General features: G+C 37.2%; 1 protein-coding gene across 1 annotated transcript in view; it reads right to left on the bottom strand.

Moving 5' to 3' along the window:
* Nucleotides 1–15619, bottom strand: part of LOC5568968 (protein kibra) — a 138905-nt gene extending 123286 nt beyond the window's left edge. Inside the window, exon 1 of the mRNA XM_021837307.1 lies at nt 15045–15619. The gene's annotated coding sequence lies outside the window, so the exon portion shown is untranslated. The remainder of the gene's footprint in view (nt 1–15044) is intronic.
* Between the last annotated feature and the right edge of the window lie 6264 nt (nt 15620–21883).

Raw genomic sequence — 21883 nt, 5'->3', positions numbered from 1 at the left:
GTGAATTCTTTTGCAGTATTTCTCGGTGGAATCCTTGGAGAAATTCCTTGATGAATTCTTGGAGAGATTCTGATTAGAATCACTGTGAGAATTCCTAAAATAAATATCTGCATGTATTTCTGAAGGAATTTCTAGAGAAAATAGTGTAGGAATGCCTGAAGCAATTCCTGGATGAATGTTTGGATTAATCACTGAAGGATTTTCTGGAGGAATTCCTAGGGAAAAAACTAGAAGAATCACTGGAATATCTTTGATAGATCTTTGGTAGAAGGAATTTCTGTTAGAATTTTTATGGAATCCCTGTAGTAATTGTTTGGGCGGGATTCCTTGAGCAATCTCTTTAAGAATGTCTAGAGGAATTCCTGGTAAAATCGGAAAAGGATCCTTAAAAAAGCTATTTAGGATTTCCTGAAGTTTCACTAGAGGAATTCTCAAATAAATCTTTGTAGGATTTTTTGGTGGAATAATTGAAGGAAGCATTGGTAGAATTACTGAAGAAATCCCTTATTTATAAATAAAATACTAGACATAATCGCTGAAGAAATTCCTGGTAGAATTCCTAATAGAACTTCTGGTGGAATTCAAGGAGGAATCCTAGGAGGAAGCCCTGACAAAATTCCTAGAGAAAAATCTGGGGGAATTTCAGGTAATGAATATCTAGAGGAATACCTGGACAAGATTTTCAAAGAACACGTGATGTGATTTCTGGGTAATGCTTGATGGAATTCTTCCAATTAACTTCTAGAGGAAATCGTAAGGAATCCTTAGAGAAATTTTCATAGTAATCTCTGGAGGAATTCTTGGAGGCAGCCTTGGTGTAAGCCCTGAAGAATTACTGGAGGGAGCCCTGAAGAATACGCTTGAGAATTGCTTTGGAGTTATTGCTGAAAGAATCAGTAGTGAAAATCCTGAATAATATGTGGAAAACCTTCGAAGGAATATCTGGAAGAATGCCAGGATGAATTCCTGAAGGTACGCCTGAAGGATTTTTCCCGGAGGATTTCTTGTTGAATCTATAGATTTTTTAAGAGAACATATATATTAAATTCCTGGTAGAATCCCAGGCAGAATTTCTGATGAAATCCCTAGTATGACCCATGGATTCCTGAAAAAACTTCAAAATAGAATGACTAGAGGAAACCACTAAAAGATTCTGGACAGCCATAGCCATTCCCATATCGATGACTGTTCAGAATAATCCCTGAAAGTGACTTCTCATAATTTTAACATCCATTTCTTTCGATACATAAATTTTTAAAGTTCCGCTCTCCTTGCTTCAATTATAAAAATCTTAGAAATATGCGTCCCATAGCCGCAGAATTCGGAAAAATAACAATCACATATCCACTAGACTTGCCAAGATCATTCAAGACATGCAAAGAAATAAAGTGTTAATAAAACAACTAACTTTGACAGTCGGTCAAACGGTTGCATCAACATAAATCGGTTTGACTAACTTAGGGGGCGAAGTCAATATTAGTCGAACCGTCTAAGCATATGTGGGCTGCGTTAGAAACACTCGGGGAAGCCCCTAGAAACTCAGATTTTCATGAAAACTCCAGGAAACCTCTAATATCCCTTTGGAAATGTTTCCCTTTGGGAACAGTTTTCGGAAATCAAGAACAGGGTGACAGAAGGGGAGGGGGAATATATTCAAAAGACCGATTAAGGTAACATGAGAAGCCATATTTCATGGACGACCCCTTAAAAGATTGATAACTCACCTAATTCAATTTCGTAAAACGAGGTAGAAATTGGTCTACAATTTCTATATTCCAAAAATCTAGCCCACGTGGTTTATGAACTGCTAAGCTAGAAAACAAAGCTGTACGGTGACCTCGGAGCTATTTGACGGTATCATTCGAATTATCGCATACCCTTACAAGAACGAAGATCGTCCGACACTCGCAGAACGTTGAGTATGAGGTTACTTTAGGGCCAAGTGAGAGCAAGCGGCTTCTTCGTCACCGCCACCGCCTCCTTAGATATATCTAGATTCGCCTATCACGCAGCGTTACAGTTTTCGCGGAAATGTGCACACTATGGCGTGCGTGTCTTGCGAAGGAAAATAATTAGAAATTGGAGGTGATAATTGTGGTGGTCGTTTTGGCTGCGAGGAATGCTGCAGTTCAGGGTGACGTCAACGGTGAGGAATTTATCATGGTAGTGCTGTGGTATTTGACGATGAAACTATGCAATCTAATCAGAAGAGTTCAAACTATTCTAGCACTTTAAGTTAAGCCGATTTTCTCAACAGAGTTTATCCAAACCTCTTTCGAGCATAGTTTTTCGGATCTACAAGCGTGTTTGGAAGGAAATATGTTCTGATGTTCATTCTGTTTGTACTATTGATAAAGATAGATAGGTAACCATGATAATCAATTTTTACTAAATTTGATAACCACTCTAAACAATTTCCTTTAGTTTCCAAGAGGTTACGAATGTTTTCAAACCGTGTTCTGGAAATCCCAAAAGGTTATCGTTAAAGCTCAAGCAGAAAGTTCGGTTTTCTTCACCGTCGCCAAAGGTTTTTATATTTTTCGTTTTAGTTTGCACATGTTCTGAGTGCTTCTCGATGGCCCAAGCAATCCAGTTCGGGTTTTCGTATCACCGTAGTGATTTATTTGTGCAATGTGCATGCTGATTAAGGTAGATTACGGCTACTAAGTTAAGGATGGATGATCAATTTGGTGAGCTCGTTTTATGCTTTTATTTTGAATGTATATTGTACATTATGAAACGTTGTACATATTATGAAACGTATTTTTATCATGACAACGGTAAGAATGTTACTTATATGAATTGATTTAGCAAAATATGAACAGTTAGCATCAGCGTGGTGCTTCTGGCAATGACCAACCGCGTGACGACCGGAAGTTTAATAGTCCTACAATCAAATAAAAATAATCGGATACAGATCTTTTCAAAAGTAAATTTCATATGGCATCACACATCTGTCTAAACTTTCTCAAAATTTGTCAAATATGACAACAATTTTGCAAAAAATAATGCTAGACTACTTGAGAGTGAACGGTTTAGCATCTCACGAGAAATTCGTCTAATATCTTGATAGTAATGCGTCAAGATTTTGAAGTTAATCCTTGAAGGTTCTTGCAACTCATCCAGTATGAGTAAGAGATCTCAAGATACCTAATATCATTTTCTTTCCTAAAACTTCTGAACCATAGAAAATTTGGATGTTTGCAGGTCTAATGAATAGCTTGCTGGTATTGATTTGATTTTAAAGTAAGTTTGGATCTTATTAATGTCAAAAATAATAGATCTAAAGAAAGCTAGATATATTTAAAACCTTAAGATAAGATCTTACATAAGCTAAATAAGATATTCTGATAGAATACCAGGAGTTAATTTTAGATATCATTTTCAGATCTTTTATCTCTCATATCTATCAAGTCAATATTATTTTATGCTATCCATATCAGAATTTACTATCGTTGAGCTTTTTTTCTTCACGCTTTAATACCATATGTTGAAAAAGAACCTCGTTTGGATAGAATTCGAGCTCTTTCTGATCGCAGAAAATTCCCGGATTTTGGGACATTCCCGAGAAACCTGTTGATACATCAATTCTTCCGAATTTCCACCATGTCCACGACACCCGAACCCCAAGTTGAACTTCAAAATCGAAGCCAACTCAGCCGAATCGATATACAGAACCGATCGAATTTCACCCTTGCCGACACTTTTCCGTAGAATTTCGTCACCATAACCGCAATCGCGTGGTGCTTCAGCAAGCTTCAAGCGCAACTTCCAAGCGACTTTCCCACTCAGCACACATTCATACCGATTGAAAAGTAGGTATGTACATGCACAGCTCATGAGGTTCAGTGCATATTCGCAATCGCATTTGAGCCACCCTTCGCCGCTCTCAACCTGACCGCGCCCTGCCCTTCCTCACTTACTTTTAGCCCAGTCATCACACGGCACCGTGCCTCCGACGAGAAAAGGCATAAAATTGTGTGCAGAGAAAAATATTTAAATTATTTACAGCTATTTTATAATCAGTATATTTCATGGCATTTTACATTTGCCGTTTTGCCACAGAGCGAGCGCTGCTGCTCGCTCCTCGTTTCAGCGTGTCTTCTCCCTATGTCGGCCACCGTTGTTGCAGGCGCGCAGCAGGCGAGCAAGTTCTGAGCGGCGCGATTCTCTCGCTCGCGATCCACTGAGAGCGATTCCGAGCGAGTGGTCAGCAGCGGTGCCAGATTTTCAGAACCTTTTTCTTATTACTTTCATTTGTGCCATTTCAAACATTACATTCATTTCTTTTGTCTACACACTCAATCTGTTCGGTAAAAATAACTGGGTTTTGGAACTACCAAAAAGTCAGTAAACTAAAAAAGTATGTCGGAAATCGAAAAACAGAGATTTTTTACTGAAATGTTGCAGGGAGCTTTCTTTTTATATCACATATCGATAAAAAATAAAACATGATGAAATTTGCTTTTCAATTACGCGTGGCGACAATTTTCATTTTACTGAATTTTTCGGTAGTTCCAAAACCCAGTAAAATTTTACCGACCCCAGTAATTTAATCTAAGTGTGTAGGTGCTCTGTTTTAGGCACACTATTCGCCTAATTTGACAAAACAAAATTGGACTAGACTGATTGTTAGTAGCATTTTAACAACAACGTATTACATTTCGTTTTCCTAATCAGTTCAGAATTTTTACAGTTGAATTGAATTTACCTGTTTATAATTTTTATCTTATAAACATAAGTATGAAAAACCAAATTAAGTACTATACCATCTAATTCCACTAGAATTTGTACCCTTTGACAGATAGGCGTATTTCAACCTCAACTGTAAGGCCGTCTTCAGTGTCGTGTACTAGACTCGACTTTTAAAATTTTAATGCTAAATTTATAGAGCAATTATCATCACATTAGAAAATTGCAACAATTTTTGCCTAAACTTTATTACAATGTACTACAGATTCCATCAGGCTTCGTCCTTCGGCGTAGAGGTCAGTGTCATCCGTAAACAAAGATTTTTTGCATCCCTGAGGCAACTCATGTAAATCAAATGTGAAAAAATTGTACAATATTGGACCCATACTGCTATGAGGTACACCAGTGCTTACAACAAGGCTTTCAGGCTTGGAGTTCTGATAATTAACCAGAAATGTACGGTTTGACAGATAACTTTGGATTATTTTAACAACCAGTGTTGGAAAATTAAAGTTGTTTTCATTTTACAATCAAACCTTCATGCCGAACACTGCCGACCCAGTGAACCACGTATCGTATAAGAATTTGCATTCAAAATCACATATGTATTCACAATCTGTGTTGACAGCAAAACATGTCGTACATAGCGCAGCATAGAATCGCGTTAAGTTTTATAAACTGACAACTCATACATCAATCCATAAAGCATCATATGAAATCGCAATAACTTAGCAAAAATTGCCACCCAAACTTGGTATCTGATGACGATGGGCCTCAAAGAATTACAAAGCAAGTGTAACATGCATTGATATTGGCAAATAATCACGTGTCTGTTATGCAACCTTTGGTGATACAGTGGTAAAGTGGCCGATTCCTAGCACAGAGGTCCCGTGTGCGAGCCTTGCTACACACTTAGTTTTGATTACCGAAGTCGGTAATTTTTTACTGGGTTTTTGAACAGCAGAGTTAACTCGGTAATCTTTTTTTATTACCGAACACTCCGCAAATGCGAAAGCTCCTGTCAATTTCAAAATGCCGATTTAGTCAGTAATCATTTTTTCTCCTTTTTACTGATTTACTCAGTAATTTAAGTTTTTGTTTACTTTGGATTTGCTGATCTTTTCAGTTCTAGTAAAGATTCGGTTACTCCCTCATTATTGTTCCATAACCCCTAAATTATTATTTCATACAGATCTAACTTTGTCTTTCAGTCATTTTCCGACATCCATCATTTTCGATAATTGCATTTCGGATGAGTTCTTGTCATTAAAGGAATGTTGAATATCTTTGACGCTTCTTCTGCTCTCAGCCTTTTCAACTCGCAAAGTAGGATCGGCCACCAAAAGTAGTTGTTGAACTTGCTGTAGATTCGCAACAACAAGTGCATTTCCAACCTCCACCTGCTGTAGAAACCGCAGCTCAACACAAAACGGCAGGTCGGTCAAGCACCACAATGTCTGAACTAGGAACTGTTCGTCGGAGGAAATACTTACTTATCATCAACCGAAACGAAATTATTCAAAATGGATAATGGATATTTCCTTCCAACTAGGAGGCAAACCACCATCGTCATGAAGGTCGATCGTAGAAAATTTTTTTTGTTTGACAGTTGACTGAATGCTTCTATCTTGTTTTCTGGAAATCTCAGTAAAAAATATTTATTACTGAAGATTCGGTACTTCCTCTTTACTGACTTTTAATTATTACTGAACGCTTACGGTAAATTTCAAATTTTGCAGTAAATCAGTACTTATAATTACCGACTTCAGTTCAAACAAGACAACCATAACTGAACATCAGTAGTTTCAAATTAGTTAACTGAAATATCGGTATTTTTGTAAGTTTGCGGTGTGAACTCCGTAATAAAAATTACCGAACAGAGAAACCGCGATTAAGTGTGTAGGACCTTTTTTTTTTATTTCCGTCCAAATTTTGTGGCATCGTATTTCTGATCGCAGAATGTGTGAAAAAGTCGTGCCAAATGCGCATATAGCCTCAACTTTGGTAAGTATATAATCTTTTCATGCATTCTATACGATTGAATTGATTGATATAGAATAATGTATAACAAAAGTTATACCAACCAAAATGTTGACTGGGGAATTCATTTTCTTTATGTAGAACAGCAAGACCTTTAGACTTGTTGAAACGAATCGTAAACACGTAGAAATTGATAAGTCTATGAACTGTTCATTGGCAAAAAATGAATTTTTATTTAATTGAACCATCAGCCTTGAAAAGTTTACTGATAGAGGAAAGTTTTCTAGAAGCATCGATAGGATTTTGTTTGGTCTCAAAATTGCTAAAACTTTGGCATTTTTCCATTTTTCCAGTTTTTTATTTTGTCCTTTTGTCAAATATATCAATTTAGAACAATAAGCTATGTTTGCACCATTTTTTCACAAGTTCTCAAAAATCTCTTCTAGTTTAGGTATCTGTTTTAATATTAGAAAACGGTGATCTGGGTTTCGATGTTCCTTGGCGGGGGGAGGGGGGTCGATCAACAATCTCCATATCCAGCTTTTTACGCTGGGTAACCATAAAACTACGAGTCACCCCCGCTTCACGTTAGTTGTCTACACCATAATTTTATTATGGTTAGATCTCATCAATCCTAGAAAAATGAAAATTATCAATGTTGACAAAAAGTTGTCAGATTTTTTACCTTCGGTTTCAAGATTCAATCTTCTTTGAACTTAAATTAACCATTTAAATCAGATTCTATTTTTCAGATTTATCAGACAAAACCTTTATACATTGGAGCATTGACTCCATGCATTGTTTAAGTAAGAACTACACTCCGGCTGAAAAACAATCAATGCGCTGAACTAATAACTGTTCATTAAACTAGGCCCAATATATTGCAGAACAATCTTCAAACATTTCTCAGCTAGATGAAGAACAAAAGACTGTTTTCAAAACCAGACACCAGAAACTATGTAAATCCCAATATCTAGTAGAAAACCATTCAATAAATCACAATTGCACAATAGCCCCAAAGCCATATCTAGGAAGACAAAAATGATTGCGCCTAAACCGTCAAATTTAGATATATGGTGTCTTTGGCAAAGTTTCTCCATATATTTCAGACGTTTTCTTCAGTGATGACGAATTCCATCCAGAATGAGTCGAAAAAAAAATAAAAATCGGGCTCGATAGTCTTCTATTTTGATGAAATTTTGCACATGTTTCTGGTATGATAGAATAATTGTTTTTTATTAAAAAAAATCGATCATTTTGACTCAAGAGTAACTTATGAAAATGGCCTATTATTTTTTGCATGCAACTTATTTGAAAAATTTCAACTCCGGAACTGTAGATTTTAGAGAAACATGTTGCATGAAGATTTAACCATTTGGACTAAAAGAAAAAATATACGCTGAGAAAAATTTTCATAAAAAATCAAAAATTAAACTTAAATTTTAAATTACATAAAAACCCCAATTTTAATATTTTTTAAATTTTCATCATAGAATCTTGATAAAAAACAGATGTTTGGGGCAAAGATGGAGAAATTTTTAACAAAAAAGTTTTTCAACGAACAACTTTTGGCCTATTTTGAAAATTTTGATTTTTTGTCAAAATAAATACGTTCTGATGATACTATAAGAATCTTGAAATTATTCTGAACCATAATGATTATATGGATAATTTCTCTAGAATTAGCCATTTTCTAATAATAACGGGTTTAATGAAAAAAATATTATTTAAATATTAAAACACGCCATTTTCATTTATTATTCGTGATTCTCCATTAAGGAAAATAAGTAAGTGGAAATAAATAAGGTCATAACTCTCGAAAACGTATTATTATTGATGGAGAATCGCGAATAACTAATGAAAATATATTTGAATAATATTTTTTGCATTCAACTTGATATAAATCGAAAATCGCTGCTTCTAAAGAAATTATTCATACAGTTAATAACTCTCCCTTACTCGATATTCCGTATCTCGATATCGAGTTAGAGAACCATAGTAAAAGTTGGTTTTCATGGCTAACTCGATGGGCCCTTGGATCGCAGTTGCACTGGTTTTGTGTTCTGTAACTCGATACCTCCCAAACTCGATGGTCCCTTCAATATCGATTAAGGGAGAGATGACTGTATAATCATTATGGTTCAGAATCATTTCAAGATTCTTATTGTATCACCAGAACGTATTTATTTTGACAAAAAACCACAATTTTTAAAATCGACCAAAAGTTGTTCTTAGACTTTTTTATTATAAATTTCTCCATCATGTTTGGGACAAACATCTGTTTACAATCAAAATTCTATGGTGAAAATAAAAAAAAAATGAAAATTGGGTTTTGGTGTAATTTAAAATTTATTGTATGTTTGAATTTTTCATGAAAAAAACATAAAATATGTTTTCAGTGTACATTTTTTTTCTTGTAGGCCAAACAGTTCACTACAACTTCTTCATAGAACATTTTTCTCTTAAATTGACAGTTTCGGAGTTAGAATATCTATATAAATAAAAATGGAGTGGTGTTTGTATGTCACGAAATGGCTGGAGAACGAATTATCAGGTTTGAAAAATTCTTCCATAATTATGTTCCTGAAGTGTTCCGACGTGTTTGTGTGTATAAAAAGTTCAGGATATTCACCGGGAAATTCGAAACAATGAGAGTGGATGGGACTGTCATTTTGAATGAGACGTGTCATGACGTTTTTTAACAGCCTACTTGATGGCAAGACGAAGTTTGCCGGGAGCACTAGTTTCGAATAATTTGCATGCAGCAATTTATAGGCCATTTTGATAAGTTATTCTCGAGTCAAAATGGTCAATTTCTTTTATGGAAAACACTTATTGTATCATACCAAAAATATATGCAAAATTGATGCCAAATCGAAGATGGTCGAGTTCTGTGACTGACCGATTGACATTAAATTCGTCTGATGTGAAATAAGGGTGGCCCAAATGGTTTACGAGATCAGAATATAAACTTTTTTGCTGACGCATTTAGGCATATACAATGTTCTACAATGCTTTAGAGTTTAGAACAATAAATTTGTAGCAACTGTCGAAGAACCCCAATTTCTATCACTTATGGTTCATGAGTTATGATTTTTTCAAACAAATTAGTTAAGGTGGTACTGAAATTATACGATAATTTCTCGCAAAAACTTTGTTCCGAGCACCTTTACAACTTTTAATTGCGCAACTTTTTGACGAAGGAACGAAATAGAACAGTATCTCTTATGGTTACAGATCAGAGATTTTCTTCGAAAAAAATGTTGTTTTCAAATGACGATATCTCTGAAAGGCGCAAACGGATTCTCAATCTTTTGTCGTCATTAGAAAGATTATGTCTTTCTCTATTTCTAGTAAAAAAAAAATTGTGAGGACGTTTTTTGTTTGAAAAGATTGACAAAATTTTGAAAATAATTGTTTTTAAACGAAAATTGTTCATAACTTGAAAAATAATAGAGATAGCTCTTTGGTACCTTCAGCAAAAATGTGCAGAATTGAAAGTTCTGAAAATGTATGTATGTAGTTCTGAAAGTATTCATAAAAAATCAACGCTTTGAAATATATTCACCATAAACCGAATTTTGTATGGCAGAGGAAGCGAAAAAAGAAATATTTGCTGGAACAACCGAAATAACTGTACCTATGTAAAGTCATTTGAAATTGAATATGCATGTATTGCTACAAGATCGATCACAGTAAGCGAAATCTAAGAAGTTAGGGGTAGGAAAATTATTTGCTGAATCAGTGTAATAGTGATCCATGGAACATTAATACATAAACGAAGTATTGTTATTTCACGCGACATAAAGTTTGTCCAGTTAACCTATGACGTGATCGGTTATAAATTGCTTACTAAGCAGAATGTCATGCGTTCAATACCGATCCCGTATATTATATTATCAACCCTAAACGATAACAAAATGAATACTTTGAAGAATTCCTTGAAATTACCAAAACTTTACTTCCCGTGATATCCTTCAATAGAAACGTAGAAGTATCTGCAATTATTCTATCTGGGCATCCAACTTATTCCATTCAACTCAATTCAATCCATTAAATCTGCCACAACGAATTAGTCTGGACAGCGTTCACCTGTTGAAGAATGCATGAATCTTGAACAAGAGCCAGATGTCTGTCTAAGCAAGGAAGCGAACCAGAAGGTGGACCACTTAAAAACTTCTTCAGCACATAATGTTCTTTCTTTCCACTCGTTAGATTCCGCTTTCAATGCATGTATATTAGACCATTTCACAAAAATCGAAATTCCTGGGATCCAACCAGTCACCCCCTAGTCCTAATTGCAATACTAAAACAAACTACCACTCAAATTTTCATCCAATTTGGATAAGATTAGGAAGTGCCTCAAGTCGAATTTGTGTTTTTTGGCTATTTTTTACATTCAAAAATTCTAACGAGAATTTGGAAAAACGAAAATCAAAATAAATACCACCGGATGATAATAAATCTTCGAGCTGTTGAGTGGAATACCTATAAGTAGATGAAAAAAAACGAATTTAGTACTATACCATTTAATTCCACTAGAGTTTGTATCCTTTGACAGATACGCGTATTTCGACCTCAACTGTAAGGCCGTCTTCAGTGTCGTGTAAGTCGAGTCTAGTACACGACACTGAAGACGGCCTTACAGTTGAGGTCGAAATACGCGTATCTGTCAAAGGATACAAACTCTAGTGGAATTGAATGGTATAGTACTAAATTCGTTTTTTTCATCTACAAATACCACCTGTTGAACGTATTATTAGTACTTTACAATTTTTGAGAACAGTGTATGCCAATTGGAGATGATTTTGACCTAATAAAATTGATTTCTGTTCATTGAAGTACCTGTAAAATATACATTCCTGGTCTACAGTTTCGTTCTACGAGATTCTTAACCCCATGCCTAATCATAAAAATTCAACCGTAGTATCATTCCTTTGCCTTTAATGACCATTATTGTAGTACATCATTTTCATATCCGAATTACAGATAAATTGTAACAAATCGTCGGAAATACGACATTCCGCATTTCCCGGCATTGAGAGCTGCTGTCGAATGGCGCAATGGGGCTCTGCATGAAAATCTTCCTTTCTCTTTCTTTCCTCTGTGAAACTTGTAAACAACAAGGCCAGTAAAAGTCAAAATCCCATGCAAATTCAAAACAGTGCAGAGCTCCATTGTTGACATGTTACAACATTGAACATAGTAGCTTTGCTTTTCAATGATGAATTATGATTGGGGCAAACAGCTAACAAATGTCATCAATGCAGTCGTGGTTCAAACAACATTCGAAATTATATTATGCAATTACATATGTGATATAGCCATGATGTTTAGCTTCTCGACTTCCGATCTTGAGGATTGGGGTTCGATTACAGGAGTATAATTTGAGTGTTGTTTTTTGCCATGGACCAAATGAACTGAGGTCAAAAAATGTCATCATGGTTCTTTGTTCGAAAGTGCATCTTGTGGCTAAGTCTTAATTAGTAGAACTCATAAAAACCTCCCGCCTCTAAGTGAATGAAGCGAAATGCTCCAGTAGTGATTTGCCCCCCTAGCCTTTTTTCTATGGTGCATATAAAACACTGGCTTCGCATGAAAAAAAAAACATAATTTTGCAAGAAAAATTGCCAAAATTGATTAGGAAATAGAAGTGTCAAGAAAGATATGGAATCCTAGCTAACATTATGTCAGTTTCAATTTGAATATTTCGTAGAAATTTTCAACGTAAAATATTAAAAAATCTGGAAAAAGTTTTGTAGAAGATTCTGGTAAACTTCGGAACGAAATCCACGACCAATATCTGTCAGACCTGCTGGATAAATTACTAGTGAACCTTCTGCAGTAATCTGTGGCTATAGAGTGAATCATAAACCTGCCTCCTGAAAGAACCTCATCAAATCCCCTAAGGAAGGTAAGCCAAAGACGGTTAGGAATAGCAACAAAAAATCCAAAGAGTTTGTCAGAATTCTTGCAAAAAAGTCAAGTGACCAGGTCGAATAAAGTGATCAATTCACTTAAAAGTGACTCTCTACGAACCCTGGGATGGAAACGAATAACTTATTACTGAGATGTCCGATTTGAAAACGTTCTTCGTCAAAGTTATAGCTGATAAATGTATATAACAGCAGCAGCACAATACTAACCCTCAAGAGTCCATGGGCGAACACTGTAATTGATTGAATGAATAAGTATCTTTTCGCAAAGTAATTCCCAAACAATATTTGAAGAGTTTGTACAGTCTCAGTTTTTTTTTATCCAAATGAGCTGACATTTTCAGAGGGCACTTAGAATTTGAACTTGAATAGAATGAGCGATGTGGAACAAAAACGTTATTTGAACCACCCTAATAATTATGATTTAAAATGAAATAAAACAGTGTCAAGAAGTCAATAATTTAAAAGTGTTCAGAAATTTATAAAATATTCAGTATTCCGGACGGGAACTTCAAAAGCTATCGCAAGTCGAACCCAAGCATTGGCGGGTATTCTAATTGTGTAATGTTGGGAACGTTAAATGCAGATACTTATGAATTAAGTTCTGGAAGCTGTGAAACAGTTTGAAAAAACAAATATTTAACCTATAATACAGTGAAGCTGTATAAAAGTTATACAACAGTTGCCAAATGGTTGAAAAAGTGCCTTCCGAAGATGTTATGCAGCTACTCGTCCTATAACAGTCGAGACAAAGCAATGATCGGTATGCATAAAAGCTGCCAACACAGCTTAAAAATAGCTGAGCAAATTTGCCAAATCTGTTTGTAAAAAAAAATCGCATAAAAGCTTTCGTTCGTATGTACAGCGCATTTATTCAGCATGAAGTCGTATAAGGAGAACTTCGAGAATGTTTACATCTGCACTAAAATCATAAATTTCTTTTGCATTCTAGGATGCTGTCGGAATCACAATGGTGCAACATAATTTAACTCTGTCTCTTTTGTCTAGAGCACATTATGATTATGATTCAAAAATGTGTCCATCCTTAGGCCAACAATTTTAAGAAGATAAATATTTAGTAAATGCGAAGCAATGTACCATTACAGCAATGACCCGATTTTATCAGCCCCCGATTTTGTCTACCCCCGATTTTATCTACTCCCGATTTCTGCACCCTTTTTGATCCGATTTTGTCTACCCTCGATTTAAGCATCCTTTTCCATCCGATTTTGTCAGCCTAAAATTTATATTTATTTTAGTCAGACTAAACACGTCTATACTGGCAATATTGAGTGCATAAAGTCAATTATGACATTGGCCACGTCTATACAATCATCTAATGACCGAAATATTGAAATTTGAAATTTATAATAATTCCAAGAAACTGATCAATGTTACCTTGGATTACGGTACATTGAAAATGGAGGGGGAAAATAATGTTATTTATTAACACAATCATAAAACTAAGTCTTTAAGTTAAAATAAAATTTGAAACCATTTGATTTTTTTTCCGATTTTGTCAACCCTAAATGCAGCATGGGCTGACAAAATCGGGACATTACTGTATTACACTTCTGATTATAAAATCATCACTATCATCTATTTTTCCACAAACGAATCCGAAAGAAAATGCTGGAAAGCAGCAAACTATTGTGAGTAAATAATAACACACAAAAAAGCAAAGTTTGATTGTAACAGTTCTCATACGCGTGAATGACTTAAAACGAGTCAAACAATATTGCCGAAGCCAAAAACCACGAATCAATTTGAATCTCACTTTTCTTCACTATTTCAAAGACGTCAATAAATTTTCATAGAATAATAAATCCGTTGATTCGAGAAGCAAAAAAACATTGGTGGTAGATTGTATCTACGAAAACCGTAAATCCATAGAAACTCTTTTTTCCGCAAATCTGGCATCGCTGTCTGTGCTCAAGCGAGCACGGTGACCGAGAGAGACCGTGGCAGAGAGACGGTATTAGCGGGGTGGCAGTGGTGGGTGGGAACCCCACCTCCCGATTGACATAGACGACGAAAGAATGTTGAACATTCCACTTTTTTGCTGCTCTTGATGTTGTTGTTGCTGTTTCTGGTTGCTGTTGCTGCGCTAGTTCGTTGGTTGGTTGGTTGATCGGGTACTTGTTTTCACTTAAAATTGCCACTCGCCAAAGCGGTTCTGCAGAAACGTGAATTTTTGCATTTAATGTATGGTTTTTGGCTGAGAAGTTCGGAAATTGCACTTTACGAATGACACTGATTCAAATTTGGACGGTGGTTTCGTTTGAGGAATCTTCACAATGTTGGCTTTGGTGATACACTCTAATTGCGGCTGATCAGGTGCCACATTCCATTGCATGGCACACTTGGACTCCGCAGGTCTGACAGTTCACGTTAAAAAGAACATATTCACATTTTTTGTACCAAAATGAAACTAACCAAGCACGTTTGATGATGATCGATGAAAAGCGCTTTTCCTCAGGCCACGACCCAATCCGGGGTCTCTGGTTCGCGTTTGGTATGTAGTACAAGGCGCCAAGGGGATAAACACTGAAACGTTTTGTCCACACAGCGTTCGTGTCTTGCGAAGGAAGCAAAAAAAAACGTTCGAAAGTATGTAAAAGGCAGCCCTCGCGCGATGAAAGAAAACTAGTTTCCTCCTAAATATGCGGTCTACCACACGACACGAAACGACACTCCGCTATTGCTATTCTTGTTGCGCGCGCGTTGACGCTGCCCGCGTATATTGCTGTCGCGCTTCTCGCTGGTGACACTGTTTAGAGCTCCTTGGCTTGCTTGCTTGGACTGACTCTAAGCCCCAACTTGATTAAAAACTCACTAGAAGCGACAAAGACGGCGACGACAGACACAGAAAGCGCGGAGGAAAAAAAAAGTATTTCAAACGTAGAAACGGGTGTCCACGACGGAGCCGCGATACACCAAGTGATACATTCTCTCTTTCCCAAGAGGCGATCCGAAAGCAACTGGCACCACAGGCGGCGGAAAACGCTGAGCGAGCCCCAACAACACACGATCGGGGCACCTACCCATACTCAGAGGCCGCTGCTTCTAAGAGCTTCGCTCAGCATAAACATTCCCTCGGACTCGAGCGCGTTCCGCCGACTAAGGGTAAGATGGTTCAGAATGCAGACTTAACTCAATTGCATTTTACAGGGAAATAACAGCTGATGCCCCTCGCGCACCGCTAGCACCAAGATTATTATAATGACAGGTTTACCGATCTTAGCAGTCAGTGGGTGCGCGGTGTGGTTAGCTGCGGGGAAGGCGGAAGTGACAGCTGGCGAGTTGGCTAGCTGGCGGATTTGTGTACTCAACCGTTTCTATGGGGTTGTTAAGGAATGTTTACTCCAACAAACATAAACACAGTGAAGTGAAAATTTTCTCCAGCATTTTGTCGCGAATCAAATTTTCGTCTTTAATGTAGTATTCCGGTGTTTTGTGTCGAAGAAAAGCAGATTACTTGAAAAATTGGTTTACAATTTCATGTAATGCATGTAAATGTAGAAATTTCAAATAGTGCAGCGGGTGAGAGCCACCCACCACCGATGGTCTACCGATGAAAGAGAGGATGCGCCACGGTGTCACCGTCTGACGATGACGGTTATATTCTTGTAACTTTATCTCGTAAGTTAAGTCATTCTACTATCAGTGCATTACACAGTGAAGTAAATTCAGATACAGTCGAAGCGCGTTATAACGACATCGCAAGGGACCGTCGCAATAGAGAAAAGTCGTTATAGAGAATAGATATAACATTGAGATATTTTTCATGGGACCGAAAAATGTCGCTATAGAGAGCTTTTGTCGTTATAAAAGTTGTCGTTATAACGAGCTTTGACTGTACTTTGCCACGTATACCACACAGATGTGGGTGTAAAAAAAACATACTATACCTACTATGTCACGCCATGCATCTGATATCCAAACAACCAAAACAAACTCGCCAGCTGTCTGACACATTGGACTACCTCCCTTCTAGATACCTTGGCTAGCACGCCTCTACACAGAAAAAAGCGTTGAAGTAAGGAGAACAATGAACAAGTTTTTAAATTTACTATTCCAATCACGATTGAGCTATCAAGAACGCATTTCATTTGGGTTTTGCTCCATATCGATCCAACCGCATCGATAGCCGAGCGGTAAGCGTTCGCGCCTGACAATCGAGAGATCCACGGTTCGATTCTGGCCTGCTGCAAGTTTTTAACCATGATATGGTAATTTTTACTATCAAAATGGTGCCATGGTAAAATTGAATGCACAAAATATTTGCAATAAGTGCAAATTTAGTCTGCACAAATCAAGTGGCGTTGTGTATTTAATTTAACCCTCTAATATAGTATTTTCAACTGCAACGCTCTTCTCAGTGTAGTGTTCACTATGGGCAGTTTCCATACAGACTGGTGGCCAAAAATATTTTTTCCATCTCATGTCGTATTTATAAATTTTGTGAAACAAATTTGATGTTTTATTTTCAAAACAAGTTTTCTAGACTAACTTTTGAATACGGCCTAAATCGAAATGATGAGTTTTGTTGCAAATGACGCTAGCCATTTATGCGATAACGTTATGCAAACCATTATAAATATTAGAACTTACATAGAAATGATATTATGAATGATTTGGCGTTATACAATTATTCTGTGAATTATTTTTATAGCTGTTTTAGTAGAAAATGTTTAAAAATTTTGGAAAAATTCAAAAAGCCCTAAATTAAAAAGTGCAAATTTGTGTAGCTAAATTCTCCACGATCCTTTAGTTTACATCTCAAAGTAACCTTGGAAATAAATTTTAGCCTGGGACAACTTGGGACAAAAAAGTATGGGATGTGTAGACAAAATATCAATTTTTTTTTTCCAGTGCACTCCCCGCATTTATCCGACCTTAAGTACGAATTTTTATTTCATTTTATTTTTCTAAGATAGCTTTTTGAATAAGCTTTCGGACAATGTGTAAAGATCTTCATAAAATATTACAATTATGAAGTATATTCCATTCTTGTGTTTGTACTAAATTCGTTATTTTTCTTGAAAACTCTAACTTTGACATACTGTTTCAATAAAATTATAATAGATCTTGCCCTGATATTCCAGAAATATAGAATAGAAGTGTTCACTATGGAATGATGTAAAAGAAAAACCTATCAGAACAAGTCATTTTTTCGATTATTGACCACCTGATCGCCCATAGTGGTATTGGGAGACGAAAATCTTTGACGGTGGTTTGTTTGCCCTTGTATAGAAAACATGTGCAAGTTCAGAAATAACGTCAAATGAGACGCGAAAGAAGAATATACATTGTGCACAAACACTTGGCTAAATTGCTAAAGATGCCGAAAACAATAGTTTGTAGCGTGCTCAATACCAACAAGGAAACCTTGAATGTGAAAACTAACTTGACAACTTTTGTCAGCAGACCTATAAGAAAAAACTGAAAATAGGGATCCTCAGCTGCGCAGCAAGGAAAAGTGCGTTAATGCCAACCCCAGTCTGACGATCCGATATCTGACCAGAAGGTATAAGCCAACTTTCAAACGGTGCGGCCATCTTCGATTTCCGAATGTTTCACCTTAAGATCCGGGCTCACAGTGACAGTTCGTGAATCTCGGCTCACCTTGACGTACATAAATTTCGTATCGGTTTCCTAGCTCTTTACAGATTTGAAAAAAATGAGCTTTTACCGGTGAGAGCAAACATGGTAACCCTTTCTTCTTCTGTCGGGTGTGGGATCACTGCGTCCATTTGTTAGGACTATTGTGATATACCCTATTACTCTATGTACATGTTTTCCAGTAGCAAATGTGCCTCCGGAATACTTTGTGCATTTGACTGAACTTTGAACCATCTGCCATTGATGGGCAGAAGTCCTAGGTTGCAGTGTTGTAGTTCCCCCAATCTGGCGTGATCAGCCTAATAAAGCTAACCACCTCCCTGGGGGATGCGTTCCAAATATCAGCTGGCTGTAAGTAGTGCTTGCCAAATATTTTGAACCTACGATGGATGTGTGCACTGTAAGAGCAGAGAAGGTGTTGTGAGGTTTCGTCCGTCTCGTCACAGAAACGGCAATTTGTGTTTTGGACGACACCGATCTTGTATAAGTGGTATCTGCTTGGGCAGTGACCAGTTATTAGACCGATGTATGTTCTGAGATCCCTTTTGTTGAGACCTATAAGTTTTTGTGTTTGTGTCGTGTTTATTGTTACGAAACTTTTGGACTGATTCGCATTGGAAACTGTATTCCAATTTGATTGAATTTGACCGAACAACCAGTTGTTCAATTCCGTGTTTAGTGCAGGGTTTGAAATGCCAAGGAATGGCTCTGGACCAATGAACCAGAGGGATGGCATCATAGTTTTTTAATATGGTATTTGACAGGTCTTGTTGTGCCTTCTTATCGGTAGCATAAATTTATACTCCAGTTGCAATTCTCACGCACACTCATATATTTGTTGAATGTTTACCTTCCGTATAAGAGAAAATGGGACAAAATGCGCCAAACAAGACAAAAACTGCGCATAGTTGGTATGTGAGAATGTGCATTGAAAGTCTTCGGTTTTCTTAACAGTGGTTTTATCCGCGTTAGCAATGGCATTTAGCCATCGATCCCGCGCATCGATATTCGTTGGAAGCTTATGATGCGAAATGTTATCATCGTTATACAGTCATCTCTCCCTTACTCGATATTTCGTATCTCGATATCGAGTTAGAGAACCATAGTAAAAGTTGGTTTTCATGGCTACCTCGATGGTCCCTTGAATCGCAGTTGCACTGATTTAGTGTTCTGTAACTCGATACCTCCCTAACTCGATGGTCCCTTCAATATCGAGTTATGGAGAGTTGACTGTAATTGTTCTTCAGATTATGAAAATCGACACCACAAGAAGGAAAACAACACTTCATTGTGCTTTTCACGATAATAGAAATGCAACTTACTTTTATTTTAAACCGCGAGCTACGCTATGGAAATAATAACGAACAATATGCATAGATTTTGTGTGCCTAGGTTCGTTTTCCCACATTAACACCAACTGCATTGCTTATAGCGTAATAGTATTAGTGAGCGCTGCTTGCGTTCAATAAGAGGCAACAAAAAATGGCCATCATGTCGGCCCCCTGCAATGAACATATTGGTTGATCCATTCCTTGCTAGCTGATCGGCAATTTCGTTACCCTCTAGACCCGTATGTCCTGGGATCCAATATAGTTTAACTCGATTGCGTTCAGCTAGGGATTTCAGTGCAAGAATGCATTCCCACACAAGTTCGCACAGCTTAGCTCTAGCCGTAGCTTCCTTTGTCTTAGGCCACCAAACAAGGGACGCATAGGTTATTCTAGGCCGAACGATTGTTTTATAGATCCACATGATCATACTGGGTTTTAGACCCCATGTTTTACCACAGGTCTTTGAGCAAACCCAGAGTGAATTGAGACCTTTATTTATGATTGTTTGAAGATGGGTGTTCCAATTTAGTTTTGCGTCAAGTGTGATGCCAAGATACTTGACCTCATTTGAGTAAACTAATTGTATTTGGTTCAAGAAAAGAGGGTGGAGTTGTACCTTTCTTTTTTTTTGTGAACGGTACAATTGTTGTTTTTGAAGGGTTTATTCCTAGTTTCTCTTTTTGACACCAGGAAAGTGTGTGATTGAGAGCAATTTGCATCCTTGATGAAATAACGCTGTCAAATTTGCCTCGTACAATAATGACTACGTCATCTGCGTATCCAACAACTTCAAAACCCCTTCTTTCTAAGCTATCTAGCAGTTCGTCCACCACTAATGACCACAATAAGGGAGATAGTACTCCCCCTTGAGGGCATCCCCTTGTAGCCATTACAGTAATGCGCGAATCACTCAGCTCAGATGAGATCTGTCGATTTGCTAGCATAGCATGTACCTAGGTTGCAATGCATGGGTCGAAGTTTCTCCTCAACATTGCCGAACCTATAGACGAATAAGAAGCGTTATCGAACGCGCCCTCAATATCAAGAAATGCTATAAGAGCGATTTCTTTTGCATTAAAGGTTTTCTCGATCTTGTTCACTAGCGTGTGCAGTGCTGAGACCGTTGATTTTCCGCTTTGATAAGCAAATTGGGATTTAGAAAGAGGCATAGTTTCATAAATTTAGAATCTATATACTCGCATAATACCTTCTCCATGATTTTAAGCATTACCGAGGAAAGGCTTATCGGTCGGAATGCTTTAGGGTTGGTTTTGTCCTTTTTTCCTGATTTTGGAATAAAGACAACTCGAACTTGATGCCAATCGTTTGGAATGTGTCCCAGAACTAAACTTGCCTTAAAAATCTCTACCATGTGTGGAATCAGTGTCTCTTCCTCTTTTTGGATAAGCGCTGGGAAGATTCCATCCATGCCAGCAGATTTGAATGGCTCGAAAGATCTCACTGCCCTAACAACCCTATCGCGAGTAAAAGCTTCTTTGGCAACCTTTATTGCGTCCCTTTTTGTTCCTGAGTCCCCTGATAGGAACCCGCGTGGAACTGAGACGTCAAGTCTGGCACCTTCAGCATTTGGACTCGTTTGTGGAATTGAATCAGGAAAGTGAACTCTTAGCATTTCACTCAGTGTTTCACGAGGTTCCACAGTGAGTGAACCGTCAGTCCTTTGAAGACTTCCCAAACCATTGAAGTGATCCTTCGAAAGAGTTTTATAAAGTCGAGCAGCTACGGAAGTTTTCTCAATGCTTTCACACATGAGAACCCATGATTTCCGTTTTGCTCGTCTCATTTCTTTGTTATACTCTGTCAGAGCCTTTCGGTATAGACTCCAATCAGAAGTGCGTTTGGCTCGGTTGAATTCCTTCCGAGCAGTTTTTCTGAGTTTATCAAGGTTGAAGTTCCACCATGGAACATCTCTGTTCGAATTAACTGTTTTGATCGGACAGCTCTCTTGATAAGCATTTAGAGTTTTGTTTTTAATAGAATCCGAAGCTGCTTCTAACTGTATAATAGTCTGAATATTCGGCTCTATTATATAGTCTTCAGAACGGAGAATAGCTGAGTAGGTTTCCCAATCAGTTTTCTTGGGATCTTTAAACGACTTTTGAATCATTAGACCCCCCTCATAGACTATATGTTTATGGTCTGACATAGATATTTCACTAGAAACATGCCAGTTTTTTTATTTTATCCGAGATGGATTGACTGCATAAAGTCATATCAAGGACTTCTTGTCGTAAGATGTTTTCAAATGTAGGCTTATCACCGACATTGCATATTTCAATATTTTTGGAGGAAAGAAAC

This window comes from Aedes aegypti, chromosome 1 (assembly GCF_002204515.2).
Source record: "Aedes aegypti strain LVP_AGWG chromosome 1, AaegL5.0 Primary Assembly, whole genome shotgun sequence".
NCBI classification, from domain to species: Eukaryota; Metazoa; Arthropoda; class Insecta; order Diptera; family Culicidae; genus Aedes; species Aedes aegypti.
Note: the sequence above shows the minus strand (reverse complement) of the source record. Positions and strands in the feature narration are given on the sequence as shown.